Consider the following 24,408-nt stretch of genomic DNA (forward strand, 5'->3'; position numbering starts at 1 on the left):
GCTGTGGCATTCATGTCCTGCTTGTGGGCTTCCCACTGGGGCAGCTGGCCACTGTGTGAATAGAATGTTGGACGAGATGGACCCTTGGTCTGATCCAGCAGGGCTCTTCCAATGTTCTTATGTTTAGAATTTTGTCCACCTCTATCGTGTCTTCCCTTGTTCTCTTTTACTTGGGTTCCTCCACCCTTTCCCTGATTTGTGTTGTGTTCTTTCACTTTGACTTCTGTGTGCTTTGCTCCATCACACCCAGCGAGCTCTCCAGTTTGTGTGTGGGCGTGTTGTTGTTCCCAAACTGTTTGGGTGTCTCTGGTGTGTGTCATCTCCTGCGTGCAAAGAGTGAGCCATCCTCGCCTGATGCAGCCACTGTCAAAAGGGAGAAGCTATTTATTGCCCTGAGTTACTCTGATTCTTGAAAAGCCCACACCAGGTTTCATCATCTCCCTTCGGATGAAGAGACCCGAGGCTGGCTTCTCACAGGTAAGGAAGTGCCAGGACTGTACCAACGAATGCTCCTCCTTGGGGAAGGGGTGTGTGTTATTCCTTGCAGGTAGAAATCTAGCATGTCAGGGACAACAGCGCAAGCCTAGCATTCTCCCTGACATGCTAGATTTCTGTATATGGGGATTCTATTTTGTTTGTATGGAGGAGCATTCTGTCATGGGTGCTGCAGCCTGACATGGTAAGACGGCGTCAAAGCCCTGTGCCTGAGATCCTGCAAAGCTGCTGCAGGCAGTGCTAGACCAGGGATGGGCAAACACGCGATTTCTGTATTTGCCAAGATTCTCTGAACACCATCTTGATTTGCACACGTTTTTCATTTCGAACAGGAAAAGTGCACATTTTGAATGGGACAAATGTGTATTAAAAAAAAAAAATCGCACCAAATGAAACATGTTTGCCTGATCTGCAAGCACAGATGAAATTTTCCTGCGTCCCTGTTCCAGACTAGACCGACAGACAGTTTGCAAGGGTATAAGGCAGGGCTATCTTTCGTTTATTAGGGGAGTGGAAGGGGAAAAAACACACACCGGTATTTCATGTCTGTGATGTCCGTGAATAAGAATACGTTCGTATTCAAGCAGACCTTTGGTGTGCAACTTGGCTCATTGGGTTGGGTGCCGTGTTTATTCTGTCCTTCGTTTGCTTTGATTTGTGTTTTTAATGTATTTGTTGTCTTCTTCTTTTTCTTATCAAGTTTTTGTTTTTAAATTAGGATTCCTGTGATGGTAAGCCACCATGAGCGCCATTTTCTTGGTGGAAAGGCAGGGTACAGGTCAAATAAATGAATAATTAAAATGTGCATCTGTTTATAGGCAGGTGGTGCTGGTTCCAGGTTTTGGAGGGCCCTTGGGCAAGGCCCCCTCCATGAGTCGACCTTCGGACCGCCATGGTCACCAGCTGCTGTTGCTCCTCCTCCTCTTCCTCATCATGGCTACCTGCTTGCTGGCTTGACAGGCAGAGAGCCAGGGAGCAAGGAGGCCGTGGCATCTCCTGTTCCTCCTCCTCACCACCGCGGTCGCCTGGGCCAGAGCGAGAGGCAGGGGAACAAGGATGTTGCAATGGGGAAGAGGAGGAGCAAGTCCAGGGGGCTCTCATCAGTGGGCCCCTGCTGGGGAGTGGGCCCTTGGCAGGTGCCCGACCATGCCAACCATAGATGCCAGCTCCTTACTCAGGAGCAATTGTTGCATTCACATGCATCCCCTCCACACAAGAGTTAAGTTGTGGGGACTGGGCAGAATTGTGAAAACCTCTAGAGCACATCTGTAAGCACCAATTCACTCCAAAAAAACAACATCTCCAGCCAACGAAAACCACAAACAAAAAAAGTTTCCATAAAATAGATTCGATAAAACAGGAAGCAGCAGTAGCATAAAACACCTCCCAGTTCCGAGATGCATGCTGGAGTACACAAATCCTCCAGACCCTGCTTTCTGTAAGAACAATTTGTCTTTTTAAAGTTTAGAGTTTAAAAGGGTGGCAAGGGAGGGAAAGAGACTCTCTCCTCCACAAGCAGACACACACACCATTTTTAAAAAAGAAAAAATCAAATCATTACGGCATGACGGGCGAAAAATTGAAGCAAACAATGTAATTTTCTCTCCATTGTTCTACTAAAAGAAAAGGGAGGAAAAAATAGAGGCTGCTGTTTTTTTATTCAACTGATGGCACAATGAGGAACAATAAATCATGAGATTTCTTTTGTAATCATATGCATTCAGGGGGCTGTGGAAGGGTTTTTGTTTTTCCGCTTTTCTGCTGCTCGTGCATTTTGTGAGCATATGTGAGAAAGAAAGGAAGCTCTTTTTTCTTTTCTTTTTTGATGTTTCAAAACAGAACATAGGTTTAATATGTTGGCTTGGTATAGATGTTGTCTCGAGACCCATCAGCTCTAGGAATATACAGAAATCTGTTTTGTTTTAAGAGAAGAAAGGTCTTATTTGCTCATGTTCATCCCTTGCTATTGTTACCTCTCCCTTCACTCTGCTGTGTCCCCAAAGCTGCAATGTAAATTGTAAGTGCTTTGGGGGGAGCTGGGAGATCCGGGTTCTAGTCCCCACTCGGCCATGGAAGCTCACTGGGTGATTTTGGGCCAGTCACACACTCTCAGCCCAACCCACCTCACAGGGTTGTTGTTGTGAGGATAAAATGGAGAGGAGGAGGATAATGTAAGCTGTCTTGGGTTCCTTGCAAGAGGAATAAAGGCGGGATATAAATGCAATAATAAATAAATTCAGACCAGGGAGACAAAAACCACTCTCCTGTGCTCCCACCCACCTCTGGAATGTGGACCCCAAGAGCTCCTTCAAAACTAGACATGTGTGAACCAGCAAAACCCGAGTTCTCCAAAGCCCATCTTGACACTGGTTCCGACTCGAGTCCAACTCACATTGCGAGCTTTGTTTCTTTTTTTCTTTCCACATGAACGTCCACTCATAGTTTCCTCCATATTTTGTTCCAAATGTATGCCTCAATTGTGTGCATCTTTGAAATGTATGAATTCTTCTCCCAATGATTAAAGCGTATTTGGGCACATTTTTCAAAAGTATGCATGCTGTAGGACATATTTGGCGGGGGGCAGGGTTCACAGATCACATTGCAACCTTGGAAATGAATGGACTTTGACTGCAGTTCATGTCCAATGCTGTGTTAGTCCAGAAGTTGCGAACTGGGGGAAAATCCTGATAAAAAATGAACTGAAACAAATTTCTCATACATCCCCATCAAAACCTGAAAGTGGTTCAAGGGTTTGGGGACCTTGCTGAGTGGGGTTGGCTATGTTGTGTGGGAAAGGGGGGAATCTCTCAGAATTAGGCAGTGGTGCCTTCTGTGAGATGACTGAAGGAACCCTTCTGTCCATGGAAGGCAGAGCCTGGTTCCAACCTTCTCAATAGTTATTCAGTGTTGAGCAAAAGGCACTCCGTACCTGCTCAGGAGAACCTCTGGTTTGGTTTTCTTTGTTTTGTTGACTTCGCATGTTCCAGGGTTGAGAGATGGCACTGGAGACAGTTGGTTCAGGCCCCAGCTACTCCTGGCATCAATTAAATTCTCATGGTCTCGCTTCCGAATGGATGTTTACCAAATGGATATGTCTGGCTGTCCCAGTATCTGGATTATAACAAATGAGGACTCCAACTAGAATGTTATTTTGCTGTGAGGATGTAATACATCTTATTACTATCCAATGGAGCCCCATGATGGATGGAGGCAGGCGCAGCAAAAAGAAAACACAAAAACAGCAATGCAAGATGTTCAGGAGACTGGAGTTAACAGCCAAGCCAACAGTCTTTGATCTGCACTTCACTGAAGTAAATCAAGCAATCCATTTTGTAGCCTTCCCCACTCAGGGTAGGGCCAGGGGATCACATCTAAATGCAAACATTCATTGGGTTCACATCTAAAAGCAAACATTCACTGAGTTCACATCTAAATGCAAACATTCATTGGGTTCACATCTAAATGCAAACATACCTAATTTTGCCCTTTTGAACCAATATGAGAACTGAAACCGAGGGTGCAATCCTATCCCTGTTTAGACAGAAAAACGCCCTACAATGGGGGTATGCTGGGGGTTGTAGGACTTCTTTCTGTCTAAACGTTATATTTATTAATTTGTTACATTTCTATACTGCCCAATAACCACAGTGCTATTGCATAGGATTGCACCCTTACCCACTGAAATTCTCACTTCTTCAAATGTTGCGATGAAGTTCTCCCCCTTTTTTTTTCTTTTGAAGGCATACAAAAATGTGCACATTTGGGGAAAGTGCACACAAAAATGCATAAAATAATGTTTGAAGAGGGAAAATATTAGGGAAAATGCTTGCATGAAATGTGCATATTAGGCAAAATGGCATACAAAAATGCATATATTAGGAAAAGCAGGCACAAAAATGCATTAAAATGTATATATTAGGAAAAGTAGATGCAAAAATGCATAGCTTAAAGAAAAATATCTCAAAGTTTGGACAAACTGAACTTGATTGGAAAGATGAGAAACTGAGAGAATCTGAAATTGACAGATCCATCCATCTCCATCTCAGCATTGTTTCCAACATGGCTGTTTTAAGTCATAGGAATTCCTTTCAAAATAAATCCATGTCTAAACAAGATTAAAAAGCTTTCTGCTGCCTGTCAGCATCTTGACATTGTGGAATGTTCATAAACATTATAAAGCTTGAAGTGAGGAGGAGACCTCCAGTGACAGAGACACCCTGCACCCCCACTCAGGAATTCTTCCTATCATGATGACGTTTCTCCTAATGTCCTGTCACCTAAGCCCATTAGATCTAGTCCTGCCCTCTGGGGCAGCAAGGAATGTTGACCAACAGTGCAGCTTCTGTGGAGACAGTGAAAGGTCAGTTTAGGGCAGCAAAGAATGTTGGCAAACAATGCAATTTCTGTGGAGGAAGTGAAAGTTCAATGTGGTGGGGTGGGCAGAAACTCTCACACAGGGCCTAGGGACAGGAGGAGTTGTGTATTCTTGGCAGAAAACAGGGAAGGAAGGCCAGGGAGTGTGATGTGGAAGTGGGCTAGGGAATAAGGAGCCCAGATGCTGGGTGATGGAAGAAAGAGGAATAAGCAGGTTCAGAAGCAGGACTTGAAGGAAAGATGAGTGAGCATTTGTAACAGGCACCTGTCTGGTCCTTCCAACCCTGAGACTGTCTCATTGCCAACTGTTTCATCCATATGGCAGCTGGCATTTCAGCTGTGCCAAGGAGTACATATTCTCTTCTCCTCCTTCCTATGGAGATAGCAGCCAAAACAACCCTCTCTTTGCAATATAATGATTGTTTTAAATATATATGTCAACGCTGCTTCTAATGATGCCCCAAATTAACTTAATTAATTTGCAACCTTCTTGTGTCTTCATTGGGATTTATTTACAGCACCCACTCCACATCCCAACTGTTCCCATAAGTCTGACAACACAGTGCCCAGAGGGTGGAGCTGCAGGGGTGGGTGGGAGAGGATAGGCCATCCCCATCAGCCCCAGCCAGCCTGGCCAGGGGACATGGATGATGAGAGTTCCCATGCAAAGCATCCAGAGAACACCAGTTTGGGGAAGGTGGCTCTAACCAAACGGAACCACAGAGGTCTCCAATGTCTCTCTGCTCTGACATTAGCATGACCCTGGGCATCATGTCTGTACTAGGACCCTTTGGATGTTGGGTTCTGTACCTTCTGTCTCTCAGCGACCTGGGGGTGAAGGGAGGGGGGTATTGGATGATAGAGACAACTCTACATGCTTTCAGACACTAGGGGGTGAGAGAGAGTGTGTTGCATCAACAGCCACGTGTCTTGTTCATCCCTCTTGTTGTCCTGTAGCTTGATCAGTTCCTTTTTCCTGCTCCCTCCCCTTCCTCTTCTCCTGCCTCTGCAACAAGTGACATGTGCTCTTCCTGGGAAGGAAGCAAGTAACCATATATCATGCCTTTGCTTGCTTACACCCATGCACCCAGGTTTAAGGGGTGCTTGTAGTTAAACAGGGTTAGATTGCCATCTCTGACAATGCGTATACAAACACTAATGAAGTAAGTTGATTTGAACATCTCCTAAACTGGCTCTAGCCTGCATTTATTGCCTCCAAATACTAAATGCTGTGTTGCTACACTTTCTGTGTCTAAAGCAACTCTGCTGTAAGTCACACCAGACTTTCCAACATGGGGCTGTTTGCATGATTCCAAAAGACAGAGGTGCTTTGCTCACCAATGGGACAGGAGCATTTGTTCACTCTTTAAGGCAGTGGTGTTGAAGCATTTTCCACCTGAGGACTGCATTCCATTTCAGAGGAGCTCTTGGGGGCCGCCTCCCAGGGGTTGGAGGGTCCAAAGGCCAAAGGGGGGAGGCCAAAAATACTGCCACAAAACACAGCAATGGCCGCGAAACTTAGATGGCTCTAAGAAAGGGTTAGCCCATGGGGGTTGAACCTCTTTCAACCCAAGGGCTGCATTCTGGTGGTGGGCATAGCTAAAGGTGAAAGCAGTGGGACCACATTCCCAAACTGGCAGCATATTTTAGCTTTCAGCTCTGACTGCCAGTAACTAAGTTTAGGATAAGCATTTCATCCTTCTAGAATGGAGGGAATCACCAATGTTTGGTGTACAGGAGAAAGGGGGTGGGGCCAGGGGCCAGGGGGTGGGGCCAAGGGAAAGGGGCATCATATTGGAACTTGGGGGGGGATTTGGCTCCCATGCCTGAGGTTCTTTATTCATGTTGTAAGGCCTCCCTCACTGGGTGGTTCTTGGAGACCCTGTCTGGTGTAGTAGTGACAGAATTAGACTAGGACCTGGGAAACCTGGGTTCAGTCCCACATTCAGCTACATGATACTCAGTGGGTGTCCTTGGGTCAGTCTCCATCTCCCAGCCTACCTTACCTCATAGGGTTGTTGTTAGGATAATACAGGGAGGCAGAACCGTGGGCACAGGGGGAGGCAATCCAGTGTCTTCCAGATCTTTTGGACAGCAACTCCCATCAGCCCCAGCCAGCATAGCCAATAATCAGGGATTATTTATTTATTTATTTATATTTACAATATTTATATATCACTCCACATAAGAAGATGTCAGAGCAATGAACAACAAAGGTAAAAGAATAAAACACCAGGTTAAAACAGTTTAAACATTGTTTTTTTCCAAGACAAATTCCAATAAGGTTGAATTTAATAAGCCGGAGCAAGGAAGGCCTCTCGAAATAATGTCTTCAGGAGGTGCTGGAAGGAATACAACATTGGTGTCCACCTGACCTCCAAAACTGCTGCCCTCATTTAATCAGGCACTTTGAGCCTCTTCTCGTCATCCTTAATGTTCTGTGCCATTCCCGTTTTCATTCACTCTTTGTTCCAGGATGAAGAAAACCTCATTACAGATGGAGGCAGTTTTCTCATACACAGAAAGAGTGCACTAATTAAGTTTCCCAATAAACAACATACATCTGGAAAAAGCTGATTAATAAAAGGGAGAGTGCAAGCAGCATTCAACAGCAACAACAAATATCTTTTTTTCCCATGGTGTTCTCCTTAAATTAACAATGTCTGGATAATGTGCAAGGCTCATGCCATTAAGCTAATGCACTTTAAATTGATTTCAAATTAGTGGATTAATGATTCTCCCCTCCTCCTGGCTGTCATTTCTGAAATGGTCATGATGTGGGGGGAGGATTTTTAATAGAGTGATAGGTGGGCATTAAAAGGCAGTTTTCTCTGGTTACCAAACCCATAATTGGACCAGTCTGGTCACACTCAGTGGATGTATACTGATCTACATAAAAACGGTGGAGGGAGAAACTGCTGACTTTCTATCATCACCAAGCAAAGGGAAGGTGGAGGAGAAGAGACTGTAAAATCTTGCAAACGTCAGCACTGTATTCGTCTTAAATAGCTTCCTTTTTTTCCCTGGCTTTCTGTTAACTCCTGGTAAATGCACTTTAATGCATCTAAATTGATTTGGTATTGTTAAATAACCTTGCGATTTATAGCACCATTAAAAGTTTATTCTGTTTGGTGCTCATCTTGAGGGGTATACAGTACACCCCAGCCTCCATAAAAGCAGAACACCCATCTCTGACAATTCATGTCTCAAGAGCGCTGAGAGATGTAACATGTGTGGGAAGAATGCCTGAAGGGCGGGGGGGGGGGGCGGGCAGGAGAACTGACGTCCTTGAAGAATAAGCAAAGAAGGAGAAAAACATCAGCAAAATAGCTTGCCATTAATGTGTATATTCTTAAATAAGTCATGGTTGACTCTGACCTCTGTAGGAGGCAGTGAGAGCAATATAATTCCATCGCCCATCTCACTGTGGGAACATTATGTTCCTTAAGGTACAATCCTCATAAATTTACAAACAAACAAATAAATAAATAAGAATATTAATAAATATGGTCCCTGGGATGCTATTCCAGGATCCATAGGAAAGATCAGATCACCAGTGGCTGGGGAACATGGGCGGGACGGTGCAGTTGCACTCCTGTCCTGCTTGTGGGTTTCCCGTGGGCAGCTGGTTGGCCACTGCGTGAACAGAATGCTGGACTAGATGGACCCTTGGTCTGATCCAGCAGGGCTCTTCTGATGTCCTTATCACACACACACACACACACACACACACACATACACATCCCAGGGTCCGAGGCAGGGCTCTGACCTTAGAGGGGGAGATTGGGCTTTGGGTCACCCTGTTCCTATGGTAAGGTCTGCACCTTACTGACATCGGAGAGGTAGGAAAGGGGGAGAATTGGGGGCATGATGTGGGCAGAGTGGGTGGAGCTTTGTATATGAAAAATCTAAAGCCCTTGCAGCCCCCAACCAGACCCCCAATATGGGGGAGAAATTTAGACCAGCCCTAGAGCTGGTCTCAATGGTTTCCCTCCCATTGCAAGAGGTAGAGAAGGAATGGGGTGGCAGAGGGGGGGAGCAAGGAATGTGGTGGCACAGAGAATGAAAGGGCTATGCAGTCCTGCAATCCTCCAAACTCCACCCACTTTTAGCTCTGGCTCCACCCAGCATTGGATGCATCTCATGACTGACTTTTCCCATTGGTCAACAGCCCTTCCCAGGAAAACATTTCCCTAACCCTGATCAGCAGCGGCTCTCCAGGGTTTCAGACAAGGATCTTCCCCAGTCCTACTTAGAGATGCTGGAGATGGAAACTGGGACCTTCTGCATATTTGTGGTTTTAATGTTCTATATATTTTAAATTGTTTTATTGTGTGTTGTTTGGTTTTAATTTTTGTGAACCGCCCAGAGAGCTTCGGCTATTGGGCAGTATAGAAATGAAATGAAATGAAATGAATAAATAGATAAATAAATCCAAAGCAGGGGCTCTACCACTGAATTCTGGCTCTTCCTCTAAACCCAGGGTAAGATTCCAGTCCTCATGGATCTGAATAAAGGGCTGATTTACCTAGGAACGTAGGAAACTGCCTTATACGAATTCAGATCACTGGTCCATCAAGCTCACTATTGTCTACCTGGTGCCCTTCAGATGTTTTGGACTACAACTCCCATAAACCCCAGCCAGCATGGCTAATGGTCGGGATATATGGGGATTGTAGTCCAGATATTCTGGAGGGCACCAGGCTGCCTGCCACTAGTCTGCACTTACCAGCAGAGGCAGGATTCTTTCCCAGTCCTACCTGGAGATGCCGGGAATTGAAGCTGGGTCCTTCTACATGCAACATGTGTTCTGAGTGATGGTCCTCTCCCTAAAAGATTCTGGTCCTCATGGTTCTATATCAAGGGCTGATTTAAATAGAAAGCTGCCTTTATACTGAGTTAGACCATTAGTCCAACTAGGTCAGTATTGCCTGTACAGTCTGGAAATGTTGCTCATGGGTTCCAGACATGGGTCTTTTCCAGCCCTACCTAGACATGCCATCGATTGAATCTGGGACCTTCTGCATGTGAAGCACCGAGCTCAAATAGAGTGCAGGGCAAATCCAAGGAATGATACATGAATGGGGCAAGAGAAATCCATCCCAGTGTAGTTAGAAACTAGGCTTTAGGTAACCATTCTCAAGCCTATTCACCTCCTGTGGAGGCATTGAAAAGGACTGGAAGTGGATCTACGCATCAGAAGAGATTCTTCTCACAGTATGTTACTGAGACGTTCAGGACTCTGAGAAATTCTGTCACTCTCATTTAGCCAAGAAGCAGCCCTCATTGCTGGTGCATAATTCAGCTGCTAATTACAGGCTACCTTATAAGGACATTCAAGAATTTCTAATGTAAGTTTTAACCAAGCATTCTTTATCAGACAAGGTTTTCTCTGTGTCGCTCTCTGTCTTCACAGGCCATGGGGGTGGCAAACCTTTTTCAGCCTGGGGGTCACATTTCAGCTGCAGGCAGGGCTGAGGCCAGAGGAGACAGGGCTAAGGACCGTGTGGCCAATGCAAAATGGGTGGGGCCAGATGTAATTCATACCAATTTGGCCATTTTCCCACCTAGCATACCAGTCACATCTTGTCATGAACAAGATCCACTATACAGCAGAGGGCACTGATGAGGATGAGGCACAGACTGCTTCCTCAGGGATAGAACAGTTAGTGCATTACTCCCGCACCCACTAGCCAGAGGATACAGCCCTGCCATTGTCTTATGGCTCAAAGGATGAGCTCTCAGCAGAAACACCATCTCCCTGGCCTCACAGAAGTCTTGCGCTACAATATCAGGTGAGGGCCTTTTAACAGCCCAGACCGCCCCCACACACACACACACAGAGGGGATAGACCTGACCACACAACAGGCCTTGTCACCCGACATCAACCTTCAGTGGGCTTTAGCCCTTTGCTGAGACAACATCCGCCTATTGTTGTTAGTAGGTGAGACTCCCAGCCAGCAGGTCCTACTTGGAGCTATCCAGGGTTCTGTTTTCTTCTTGCCTAGCTCTGACTGCTATTGGATGCTACCACTGTTATGGTCCAGGGTGTTATGCCTCTGCTGGAGGAATGATCCTCAGAGGAGCTGAACATCCACAGGAAGCAGGGCATCTCAGAGGAGCCCAGAGCTACCCAAGATGGTCCTGGGCCCTCACGGGTGAGGCCTTCAGATCTGCCTCTTCAAGAGACAGGGAGCTTAGCTTCTGAGGCAGAGGGGGATGCTGAACCACCACCTAGCCCCTGAGAACGCCAGCGCCTTAAGATTCCGCTAGGATAGTGGCGTGGCGAAGGAGTGCCCACTTGCTGAAGATGAATCCTCAAGAGTACAGGATTCCTCATGAGCAGGCCATCCTCATGAGGAGGACTTATTTCACAAGCCTCTAATTGTGATGTAGCTGAGGCTCTGGAATCTCCAGCATATAAGCCTTTGGTTTAAATTTGCTAGCTGCTGGAACAACATCTTACTTTCAGCTCCAGTGACCTGTATGCCTGACCTTGCAATTTAATGTAACCTCAGTGATACTGACCTCTGGACTCCTGCTTGACTCTGTTTTTTCAACTGTGTTTCTGTTTAACTACTCACCCATTTGGACTTTGGCTGCACCTCAGATCTTTCTTCTGGAAACTACCCACTTGTCTGGTAATACTGTGCTATGAACATTGCAGGTATCCTAATTATTCCTGCCTTAAACTGATCCTATACTAGACTCCTATGTCTGCACTTGACCTTTGCCTGTATATTGACTTGCCTTTGGATTGCTGCTTAATTTTCCCTAACACTGAGTCAAACCCAGACAAAGCAGGATACTGGCTGGGTGTAGGATGGGAGATTTGTTTGTATAAGCCTTACTAGCTGCTGGAACACCACCTTTATTTCAGCTGCCAGTGCCTTGAAACCTTGCTTCTTTGACCTGTGCTTTGACCATTACCTGTATCCTGGCTACTCCTGCCTTACATCCCATACTGGACTGATACCTCTGTGCTTGACTATTTGCCTGTCTAATTCACTTGCTATTTGGATTTGCCCCTTTACTTACCTAACACAGAGTCTGTCCCAGCCAAAAGAGGACAACCACTTTCCTCTGTGAGCCTGAAGAGATCACAGAACCGGACACAGCTCCACTCTATCCATGTCTACTCAGGAGCAAGCCATACTTGGTGTTCTTGTGTGATGCTTTGTTTGGGCTTTTAAAATTTAAATGAAGCCCTAAGATGCACACAACGCCGCGGGTGCAGGCAGGGCAGCAAACGCTCCGCCATTGGAGCCATGTAGGGTGGTGTGGCTTGATGATTTAAGGAGCAGTCTCAGCTCATTACAGCTGAACTTGGTTTTATGCTGATCTTCCTTCATGGAAAATGTAAGGGTGTGTTTTAACAGTGGAAAGCAATTATGGGCTGCAGGGGAGAGGTGGAGCGAAAATTGAGCATTGTGGAGAGAAGGAGGAAGAGAGAGAGTAGAATACATTTTAAACAGTAATCCTGTGGAGATCATGATGGAGGATATTCCCCCCACACACACACACCTTTCACTCCATAGCAGCCAGCCACATGCCTCTGGGAAGTCCAGAGCTTGAAGGAAGGGCCAGCGCCAAGGGCAGGCATGGTTGGGCTCCTGCCAAGGGCTCACATACCACCGAGGGCCCACTGCCAAGAGCCCCCGGGCCTTGCTCCTCCTTTTCACCATGGCTACCTGCTTCTTTGCTTGCCGCTCAGTTTGCCCCAGACAATGGCAGTCATGAGGAGGCGGAGCAGGAGATGCCGTGGCCTGCTTGCTCCCTGGCTCTCTGTCTGCCAAGCCAGCAAGCGGGAGCCATGATGAGGAAGAGGAGGAGGAGGAAGAGCAGCTGGGGACCATGGCGGTGAGAAGGTAGATTCACTGAGGGAGGGAGCCCATTGAGAATATCTTGCCCATGGAACCTCGAAACCTTGGAGCTGGCACGGCTCTCCAACAACTTCTATTCAGCAGCACGCTGCCTCTGGACCCTCATTCCGTAGCACCTCAGCTGTCACGACCCCCCAGCCATCACAGCTCTGGCGTCCTCCTTCAGCAGACAAGGCTGACTGGTGTAGGGGTTTCTCCGGCCCCCTGCAAGACAGAAGGGCCGCCGTCCTCCCGGTTCATTCCCAATCAGCGCCGGAAGAGGCAGCGGAACCCGCCGCGTAGTCTCGTCGCAAAGGTGCCGACAATCGCCCTTGCGTAAAAGCCGCCGAGATAGCAGGCCCTAATGCTGGTGGAAATTAAGCTCGTAAATTAGAGTGTGTGGCTAATTGTTGTTTAATGGAGTTGATGTTCCCTTCTTTTCTTTAAAAACAAAAAAAGGAAAGGAAAGAGAAAAAGCTGTCGCGAGCACTCGGAAGGCCTGCTGGTGGGCACACCAGCTATTTAGCTGGTGCGGCATGGATAGGTGCAGCTGGAGATGAGGGACAGCGATCGGCAGAAACAGATGTACTCAAGGGCATCTACCCCGTCTCCTCTGCAATATTTCAGGTTGCGGCAGTCCCCAAGGACGGGCTCCAGCAGGAAGGCCCAAGGGGACGTGGGGAGATATCCCATCTGCACCAGAACCAAGGTGGCTACCTGTTTGTTGGCAAACTGGGTTATGATTAGGGCAGGGTGCAAATGGCCCCTTGAAATTCTCCCCCTTCTTTGTGGGAACAGAAACTGGGGGGGCAACTTCACCAAATGCCCCCAAGGCTGGAGAAAGTCTCAGCCATGTCTCACAGGTAGGGCTCACCATCGGCAGCAGCTGTAGCACGGCTGTTTTCTTTTTTCCGAAGGTATTTGGGAGGGGGGCTGTGCTGCCCCTGCAAGTGGCTACAGCAGCAACTATGTGAGTAAGCTGCGCCACGTTTTGCATCCACCGCAATGCCGGTGTGAGGTCGTATTGTTGTGTACGACCCGCCCTCCAGCTTCATCCAAGTTGTCTTCCCCCATGAAAGAGGGTGTTTAATCATTCAGTTCAGTGGTGTTTCTGAGCAGACTGTGAGGCAGCCAAGGGTGCGGTGTGTGTGTTTTGTTTCTATTACACACCCCTCCATTGCTCTGCAGCCTCCCAGGCTGCCTGCACTTTCTGATCCGAAAAAGCCCTATGGGAGGAATTTCCTCGTGATGTCTTCCCCTGGGCTTGAATTGAAATGTGGGAAGCCAAGGAGGCTACAGGCTGCCGGAGAGACAATTGTACAGTGAGAAACAGGAGACTTCTGCACACTCCTTGGCCACCTCCCAAGTAAGGTAAGCACAAGAAACTCAAACCCAACCCATGAGAATTTCTCTGAATTTTTTTTCACTATTGAATTTCTTTTCAAAAGCCATTTAATTGAATGAGAACAATAAAAAATGTAGGATAAATTTTGGGCACAGCACTAGTTATGATAAAGCAGGAGAACTTTGTCATCCAATGGCGTTTGCACTGAGTTAATTTATGAAGTGGCGGGAGGAGCTTGGAAGTTGGCTTTCAATCCCTGGCTAGGTAACCTGGTGGCTTCCAGATGTTTTGGGCTACAAGTCCCACAATCCCCAAACATTAGTCCTGCTGGCTGGGGTTGATGGGAGTTGTAGTCCCCAGCATCTGGAGGGTGCCCGCTTGCTTGCCACAACCCTAACCCAAGAACAGAGTGATAGATTGTTCTCCCAGGGTCCTATCTGTGTGTCAGGGATGAGTCTCAGCCCTTTCAGTTGTCCTACAGCTCTGATTCTGAGTCAGAGTTAGAACTGCCAGATGAAAGCCTGGGGGAGGGACCCTCCCTAGAGCGCCTAGATGCTGGGAGACATTCTCCAAAGGCTTTGACAAACAGATGGCCCGGGCTGAGGCCCTGCCCCCTCCCTCCTCCATGGGAACTCACGTTTCCAAGGGTGGGGGGAGGAAGAGGGGCATAAATTGAGACACTTTAGGGCACATCGCAAAGCAAAGTGGGAAAACTTAGGGGCAGGGCTCAGACACTCTGCCTGGATAGCCACTCTTGGAAGCCAACATAGGAGGGAGCCATGCTAAGGGAGGGGCATCACTGCAAAGCAAGCTTGGCTTTGAGGTTCATACCCAAACTGCCAACAACTTCTCTACCTTCTGGTTCGTCTCCTCTGCTTAGAGAATGTTGATTACTTGGTTAGGGCCTGGGGCAGTCTGAGAATTTCCTTGAGTCTGCATTTGTAGAGTGGATAGTCTCTAGCAAAATAAAGTCGCATTAACCTGAACCTTTGTCTATTGTGGTGTTGATTGCAAAGGGGAAGGACTAGGGATGGCAGAGAATTCCGCCACGGATTCCAGTGAGGCCGAATGCACTGACATTCGGCCCCCCGAAATCCGTGGTGGAATGGCCTCCTGCCCCTCCACCTGCCCCACAGAACCCCCCGGGATGGCACTTACCAGCGGTGGGCACGGCGGCAGCGGCGCAGCGGCGGTGGGGCGGCAGCGGCGGTGCGGCGGTGCAGTGGCGCGGCAGAGGAAGGGGCAGTGGCGGCAGAAGGGGCGGCAGGGGCGACGGCGGCAGGGGCGGCGGAAGGTGCGGTGGTGGGGGCGGCAGTTGCGGCGGCGGCAGTGGGGGCGGCGGCGGCAAGGGCAGTGTCGGCGGCGGGGGCAGGGGCGGCTGGTCTCCTGGCTGGACGCAGCATACGCAAATGGCGGCGGCTACGGCAGCTGCCATTTGCGTTCACTATTTTTAGCCATTCTAGCCTACGTAAATATTTATGTAGGCTAGAACACCTAAAAATAGCGAACACAAATGGCGGCTGCTGTAGCCACCGCCATTTGCGTACGTGTTTTTTTTTTACTTTGCCATGATAGGCTACGTAAATATTTATGTAGCCTATCACGGTTAAGTACAGGGACGCAAACGGCGGTGGCTATGGCTGCCGCCATTTGCGTCCCTGCTGCCCAGTGGCTGGACGTCCGGCTGCGGGCGGAGCCAGCCGGCGGCTCTACGGAATCCCCGCAGAGCAGAGCCGGCTGGGCAGGATTCCGGGGGGAGGGACGGAGCGCCTCCCCCCCCCCACCGTGAAGCAGATCCGCGTAACAGTAAGTGACTTTCGTACATCCCTAGGAAGGACAATCCATTTCTGACACCGTGAGCCATCTGTGTTACACCTGCCTGCCACCGTGATGGACTTCTTGTTAGCATTTATTCTCTCCCTGCCTCTTTCTCTAATTGGACTTTCCTTGTCTCCCTCCCGGTCCTGCCGTGGCTTGTTTCTCCACTGAATTTTAATGTGGGCAGCTTTTAAGATGATTTATTGTGTTTTAACTCTGGTTTGTTTTAGTGCAAAATGAGTTGGTAAGGGTGGGAATGGATGTTATAAATAACTGTGTGTGTGTGTGTGTGTGTGTCTATTTATCTAGATACAGATATATCCCCTTTATTACTTTCTAGTAGCTGTTTCCTGATCTCGCCTACTCCAGCATGAACCAGCATGAACCACCTCAACTCGAAGGAATGGGACCCCTAGTGAGTATCCAGGTGTTGCCAAGTGAGGAACACTTCTTAGCTTTGCGCAGATCAGGTCTGCCTAGGCTACAACTCGGAGAGTTAAATAGGTTGATGTGCATGCATTTGAATAATAATGTAAACCTCTGCCACTTATACCACTTCTGCTGAGCTGGCACAAATTTATTCCACGTTACAGATGTCAGAAAGGTTGCCATTGGCTCGGTTTGATTTACGGCCTTTAGCAATGGTTGCATTTTTTCAGCTGCTTTGTGGGAATGCAGGGTGCACGGCAGGGTGTCACAGTGTGCAGTGAGAAAACGTAGGGTTGAAACCCAAGGGAGGGGTTTTTCTCTGTGCAAGGTGAGAAACTGCCCTGCCCTCAAGACAAAACCATGGTGATGTTTGGTAGCAGGAGATGCTACATGTTTTACGAAGGGGGCAGCCTATGCATGGGCAACCTGTAGCCCTCTAGATCTTCTGAGCAGCACATGGGGAAAGCCTCCCTTCTCCTGCGACCTTCCCCCTGAACTGCTCAGATGGTCCACAGGAGGCAGCTGAGCAGTGCGTGAACCTGGGCTGGGGAGGGTGGGAGGCTGATGAGAGAAGGCATCACTTAAGGCAGGGATGGGGAGCCTTTTTCAGTCCAAGGGCCACGTTCCAATCTGCCAAAAGTCTCAGGAACACATTCTGTCTGTGGGGAGGGCTAAAGGCAGAGTGGGAAGGCCCAAAATGTGATTCTTTACACTTTAAGCCTACTCAGAAGGACAAGATTCTGCCTGTGTACTCAGAAGTAAGCGGAACTGAATTACTCAGCAGTACTTCCAAAGAGCTTCCCAAGTACCAAGCCTCTGCGCATCTACTCAGAAGTAAGCATGAACATCATATCTACTCACAAGAAAGCAGGGCAAGCCTCTGCATGTCTACTCACAAGTAAGCGGGACCAAATCACTCAGTGGCACTTTCAAATAGCATTCCAAATGGCACGTTTACTCAGCAGTATGCATGAACAGCATTCATTCATTTATTGTATTTCTATATGGCCTCATAGCCAAAGTTCTCTGGGCAGTTCACATAAATCACAGTTCACAAGCAAGCAGGACAGGCCTCGGCAAGTCTACTCACAAGTAAGTAGGACTGCATCAGTCAGTGACACTTTCATATAGCATCCCAAATGCCAAGCCTCTGCATGTCTACTCAGGAGTAAGGATGAACAGCATGTGAACTCTCAAGCAAGCAGGACATGCCTCTGCATGTCTACTCACAAGTAAGCAGGGCTGAATCATTCAGCCTTAAGGAGAGGCTAGTGGGCTGGATGGAGTGGCCTGGCAGGCCACATTTGGACTGCAGGCCAGAGGTTCCCCACTTTTGTCTTAGAGATTCTTTGCATGCAGAATGGGCTCAGAGGAGAAGGGTCTTGAACAGGCAGCCAATGTTCTGACTCAGTATAAGGCAGCTTCATATCTCCACTCCATCTCACTCCCCCCACCCCCCACTGAGCTGACCTTCCAGATTCTCCATATTTACAAAGGTCACAATAGAGCGCTCTTTCAACCCCTCCATTCCCACCCCCCGATAACAGATGCCAAAATACTTCGAGCATTGAAAAAACTCCAAGAAGAGACCATCATGCAGGGAAAACCAGACGGTTTTCCAATAATTGCCATCAACATTCAGAAAAGGAAACAGGCCCTCTATCTGATCTGGCAGCCCCAAGATAAATCCCATTTCTCTTTCTCTCCCTGTATAAAAGCAGCAACAGCTGGCAGCCAGAAAGTAAATAAAAACCTCGAGGGTTGTGACATTTGCTTCCCTTGGTCAGGCCTGGCAGGGCAGTGTGGGGGTGGAGATAAGACTGCACCAGCAAACACCAGACCGTGTCAGTCAGGTCCAAATGCCAACATCCTCCATTGCTTGTAGGGGAGGGGTGGAAGAAAATGACCTTTTTGCCCCCCTCCCAAGACCACACCCTGACCTCTTGCAGTGTGACACAAACTGATGAGGTCATCAATGTGTGCCTGATCAGCATGGTGCATACCAATGACATCAGCATCAGTTCACACAGGTCAATAAGAGGCCTACAAATTACGTTATTATGGCATTTGTATCCAGCCTGAACCTCAACCTGTTGTGATATGACACTGACTGATGATGCCATCAGTGTGTGCTTTATCAGCATAGCACAAACTGATGATCTTGCCATCAGCCTGTACACAGGGGCGTATCACCTGATCCCAGTCAACAAACTGGCCGCTGAATTCTGCACTAGCTGCAGTTTCCAAATCGTCTTCAAGGGCAGCCCAACGTACAATGCCTTGCAGTAATCTAACCAGGAGGCTACCAGGGCATAGACCACTGATGCTAGGCTAACCCCATCCAGATATGGTTGCAGTTACAGCTATGAGCAAATGGCCACTCGAAATTCTCCACCCTATTTGTGGGCAGAGAAATTAGGGGAAACATTTCACTGAATTTCTCCAGGGGGAGGAGAAATTCTCCAACAGTTTCTCATAGGCAGGGCTCACCATTGGCAGGGGATGTCGCTCAGCTTCTCTGTTTCTTGAGTTTACCTCATAACTGTGTGGTGACTGAGGGTGCTGTGTGTGTGTTTTTCCCTTTCTGTTACACATCTCTCCATTGCCTTGCAGCCCCCCAGACTGCCTGCACGTCCTCATTGCCCTGTGTGAACAGAATGCTGGACTAGATGGACCCTTGGTCTGATCCAGCATGGTTCTTCTAATGTTCTTCTTATGTTCTTAATATGGGGGGGGGGACTATGAGAGGAGTTACCACATCATGTCTTCCGCTGAGCAGAAGCTGAGGAGGCTACAGGCTGCTGGAGAGATGATTGCACAGCAAACGTTCGGAGAGTTCTGCACGCTCCTTAGCCACCTCATAACTAATGTAGCCCAACCCATGAGAATTGCTCCAACATTTTCTTCTCCTTTGAACTTATTTTTGAAAGCAATTTCTTTTCTATCATACTGAATGAGAATGGTTGAGAAAAGATGTGGAAGAAATTTTTGGCACAGCACTGAGCCTCCGGTGGAAATGATGGATGCAGGAATACCTCAAAGCTGTACCCCTGATCTTTCAAGGGGACTGTGACCCCATCCAGAGCTGGAGGATGATGGATAATGATCATCATAATGGATGCACAGATTTTGATAAACCCATTCAGTCTGTGTTTCGCAACTTTCCAGGCATCTTTCATTCTGTCATCTGCTCATTGCCAGAATTGGATTTTTTTAAACCAGAATTTCCCTCGACTTGTGTTAATTTGCATTAGCACTAATTCACAGTAGTTAATGTGAACTAGCAGTAATGTGCATTAACTAACATTTGTGCAAGTGTGCATTAGTGCTAATGCAAATTAGGGCCAATCCCTCCCCAAACAGTGAAAAACTGGTCTGCAAGTCTGTGAAATCTGAATGACTCAGAAAAGCCGGTCTGCTGTTGATTCTGTGGGTCAGATTCATAAAAATCTGAAGTCATTTGAATTCTATTGACCTGAAGATAGCATGCATGGACATGGGTTAACCCATATTATCCCTACAGCAACATTCATCTTCATAAAATAAAATTGTTATTGAGAGAATGATTTCTCCCTATAAGCAAAATAACACTTGCACAATGATAAAGCCATTTCAAACCTATCATAAAGCAACAACAACTGCTGTCTGGGATATCAAAGCAGGGACATTAAAGGAAGAGTCAAGGCCCCAGTGACAGCACCAGTTAGCATATCATAATATCAGGGCGGATGAAAATCAAATAGCAGGGCCAGAGAAAGGTCAGGAGCAAACGAGAAAGAACATGAGGTGGAAATTGCATCAATTGTCCAAAAAGGACCATGCAATATTGTTTGGGGGCCTTTTCTTTTCTCATGGTGTTTCAATTATTCTGGCCAAGTATCGGAGCATCCTGTCATGTCAACCCTCTAGGTACAACTTGAAGTTATGTAGCTCTGATGCAGATTGACTCCCTATGAGAAAGCTGGTCCCATTTTTCCTTCTTTTAAAACACACACACACACACACACAGATGGACACACAGACAGACAGACAGACAGACAGACAGACAGACAGACATAGCATTAGACAACAGCGAAAGAAGACTAATAAAAGTCGGAGTAGGCATAGGAGTAATAGTAGAGGAGGAGGAGGAGGAGAAACCCACATTAGGATGGGTCTTATCCTGCCAGTTGAAGCCCCGTGGTCTAGACCATATGGGCTGAATCTGTTCTGCACAGAACTCATTCATTGAGGATGGTAGACAGAGGACCACTCTTCCTTCTCCCCCTCAGCCACTGCCCAATGATGACAGCCACATTAAAGCACCCCACTCCATATGGCCTGCTATTGCCTTCACTGTTTGTTAACATTCTATTACTGGTGCCTCCCTCCACCCTGAGTAGTTAGAATTTCTGCCAGCATCCCGTGACATAGCATCAACTCAACTCGGCTATCCTTCCAAGTGTGCACTTCACAAAACTTTGCAACAGAGCTTTTCAATCAAACATGCGCACAAAAATAGTGCGTATTAGATGAAAGTGCAAATAAAAACCCCTCCATTCATGAAAATAACGTTAAAAATGCATTACATTAGGCAAATGACTTGCAAAAGAATGTGTACGTTGGGGCAAAACTCTGTTCAAAAATGCAAGTATCGGGAGAAATGCACAGAAATGTGTGTACAGAGTTTCATACAAAGTTTTTCTTTTTAAAAAAATTCTCAAAGTTTAGGACAAGCAAAGGGAAGATTGGAAAAAATGAGAAGCTGAGAGAGAAGCCGAAATTAAAATACAGATTAAAATGTGATCTGAATCGGTTTCTCTCCCATTCCTAGTCTGGGGAATGATCCACCAGGGCTCTTCTTAGGTCCCTTTGTAAAAGTCTCCCTCTAGGAAACAAAAACAAAAGGTCATTCAAAATGCATCCTTTGCAAAGACTTCAGCACATTCAAAGGAGCAGCAATGGCATATTTGGATGGAGACGAGGTTGCCAAGGCAGCACTGCCAAGTCCAAGAGGGCATTTCAGGACAGTAATGACCTTAATCTGGAAGGAACAGATAGAGGCCCACGCTGGATTTGCCTCCCATTGATAAAGGCAAGAATAAGCTCCAGACTATGGATTGTGGAGACAACAGCTGCTATTATTCTGGTAGCTTTGATAACATAATCCTCTATTAAAGCACGGATAATACCAGCCATCTGGAGAGAAGGAGCCCTGGAGTGGCAGGGTGGGATGCAGAGGGAGAGGGAGAGGGAGCAGGTCTTGGAATGAATGGCATGGATATTATGGTTAAGATTGGCTTTGTGGAGAGGCCACCGAATTGCAGAGGGGGGGGGGTTAGAGGTGTACAGGATTAATAACGCTTTGGAGAGTGTGAGCCAAGATTAATTCTAGCCCTTGAGATGGCCCTAAACTTGACTGGCGAGGGGGGGAGAGTTGGCATTTCCTTCCATCTCTGTCTAACCTTTTGGGCTCAAGTACTGGTGCTGTACAAAGATACCCAAGCAGTGGAGGCTGGTGACTTCTAGTCAGTTGGGTGGTGAATCTGCTCTGGGTTTCAATCAGAACCAGTCAGAACGCTGAAGGAGCTATCCAAGATGCTGAACCCATTTGGGGCTTGGATTCACTTTAGGGTTCTTACTGAAACCCAGAGCTGATGCACTGCCTCACTGACGTAGGTTACAGTCTCTCTCCACTGTAACCAAGATACATAGGAAGGAACATAATAAACTGCCTCTTTATCAAATCAGACCACCTATCCATCTTGTTATATTCTCTGGCCCTGATCCCTACCTCCCAGCTCAGAGGAGGGCTCAGAGGTGAAGGCATCATCCAATGAGCTGTCCTCTGCTACTCCAGGACCTTCCAGGCCAGAGGACTTGGCTTTACTGGACTCTTCGGACTCTTGCCCCAATGCATTTCTCACCAACCACCATGTTGGAAGAGCCAGTGGCTACAGAATCAGGCAATGGCCCTTTCAGAGAGAGACAGTCCCTCAGAGTAGCTAGGGTTAACAGCAGATCAGCCAGCCTTCATAAAGCCACAGGAGGCCTATGCATGTTGCTGAGACAACAGGCAAACCCAGCCTGAGTCTTAAACAGACCTGTGGATCCATCTGAGGAGCTAACTCCACCACTGATGAAAGAAGCTTACTCAGTTAAACTCCATGTACCATTTCAGGCCATGGGTTCTGTGCTGTAGCCTGTGCTGTAGTAGGGTTCTGCTATGGGTTAGATCTTTAGCATGGGTCAGGTTTCTCAGGGAAGCGGGATAGGAAGAGATCAGCACTGTGGAAATCTCCAAGTTGGGCAGAAGGACAGACAGGGTTGTCTGTATCTTGCTCCAACATGCAGCAACTCAACACTGAGCCATAAGTAGCAGTCTGACTGCATTTAGGCTGCTTGGCTCTCCTTCGACAGTGATCAAGGCTTTATCTCTTAAAGGGACCTAGGCTGTTTTAGCAGCCTCTGTCTGCAATTACATGGGAGTGGCTGTGGCATGCGCGAGTGTTCTCATGTTGCAAGTCCTCAGTGTCCAAAGATGGCAAAACAACCTCTTCTGGATGTAAGGGAGCTGAGTCCCTGGATCTTGTTGGGGAACTAGGTCCTGGGGAAGTGGAAGCCTTATGATGCCATGGGTATGTTCTTTAAAATCTCCCAAGTTTTGTTCAAGGCAGTTTACCACAGTGTGTAGTTCCTTACTGATGTACATTGATAAAACACTGCAAAAGACAGACAAAAATGCTGCTGTCGGTATTTTTGCATCAAGATTGCCTTTTGTGTGGTGTTTTATTGGTGTTCAGGAGTGCATGGGTGCCCATCAGTAGAACACTATGCCAAAAGGGATCTGGATTAAACTGTCCATACATTGAGATGGTGCTTTTCTCAACATTTGATCAAAATACAGATTGATCACATTGAGAAGGAGAAGCAAAGCAACTGGAGGAACTGACAGCTGCAGAGAGTGCACAAGCCCTGGTTTAGTTTTTAGAAATTCTCCTGTTAGAAACTGGAAGCCAGGGAGAGTGGAACATACACAGCACAGCAATCCTGTGAACCAATAAAGGAACAGAATGGAGGCAGGGATGTCCTCTTATCCTTAACAGGATAACTCTGGCTTAATCCATTTGGGCACCCCTGAGAGAAGTGAAATTTACATGGGATTTAGTGTTTCAGAAATGGGGTCTGCAGCAAAATGCTGGAGTGAGAGATGCTGCTGTTTGGGATTCCAGCCATTCAAACCACTGCTCTGGTTTCCCATTTTTCCCTCCAGAGTCACTCTGCATACTATGTTCATTCATTCCTCACTGGCTGTTTATGGGGTAGCCCCACCCCTTAAGGTCCCCCCCAGACTCCTCTTTTTTCTGCAAACCTCTGGGTTCCCCCCCACACACACACACACTGCTGATAACTCCTTCTTGTGCATGGATGGTGCCATTTTGACTACAAAACCAACAGCACTCACAGCCTGAACATCAGAAATAGAGGGAATTCTTTTTATCATTTGACAGGGAAATTGCCATGTGTATCAAGAGCTGGTGTGACCATTCAGTACCACCAAAGTGCAGCATAAGGGGGACAAATCAAGTTAGGGTGGTCTTCTTTTGCCCATCAACATGGTGTTGAAACTTTTTCTCCCTCCCTCCCTCCCTATCTCTCATGTGCATGTGTGTGTGTGTATGTATGATAATCTAAATCCCCAGGTTTACAAAGAGATTGCCCTCCAAATTCAATCTGGCAGCCCCATCCCTCATGAGTTCATTACGGTTTAATTTAATCACCTACTGTCACCTAAGCACCATTTATCTTGCCCGGTCACCGGAGAGATTTACCTATTTATTTTACATTTCAAATGAACAAGTCATTATTCTGTCATTCAGCAGTTTCGTTCTGTAATTCATTTCGCCAAACCTGACAAGTCGAAAATGAAAACTCATCTCCCCTCCCCAGTCCCCATCAAGCTGCTCACGCATCGTCTTGCATGTTAATCTCTTTCATTCTTTGGACCACCGCCATTCCTGCCCAACCACCAAGGGAAGCTGTTCATCATCTTAGGATGAAATAGGGCCTGCCTGCAGCACAGTCTGTGGCAATTTCCCCTAACG

General features: G+C 47.3%; 1 long non-coding RNA gene across 1 annotated transcript in view; it reads left to right on the forward strand.

Annotated features, from left to right (window-relative positions):
- Positions 1 to 361: 361 nt before the first annotated feature.
- Positions 362 to 24,408, forward strand: part of LOC146335298 (uncharacterized) — a 30,295-nt gene continuing 6,248 nt past the window's right edge. Inside the window, exons 1-3 of the long non-coding RNA XR_014786011.1 lie at positions 362 to 477; positions 16,236 to 16,310; positions 17,044 to 17,158. This is a non-coding gene — a long non-coding RNA (uncharacterized LOC146335298). The remainder of the gene's footprint in view (positions 478 to 16,235; positions 16,311 to 17,043; positions 17,159 to 24,408) is intronic.

This window comes from Heloderma suspectum, chromosome 15 (assembly GCF_057233095.1).
Source record: "Heloderma suspectum isolate Gila_16-S chromosome 15, 16-S_ref, whole genome shotgun sequence".
Classification (NCBI taxonomy): domain Eukaryota; kingdom Metazoa; phylum Chordata; class Lepidosauria; order Squamata; family Helodermatidae; genus Heloderma; species Heloderma suspectum.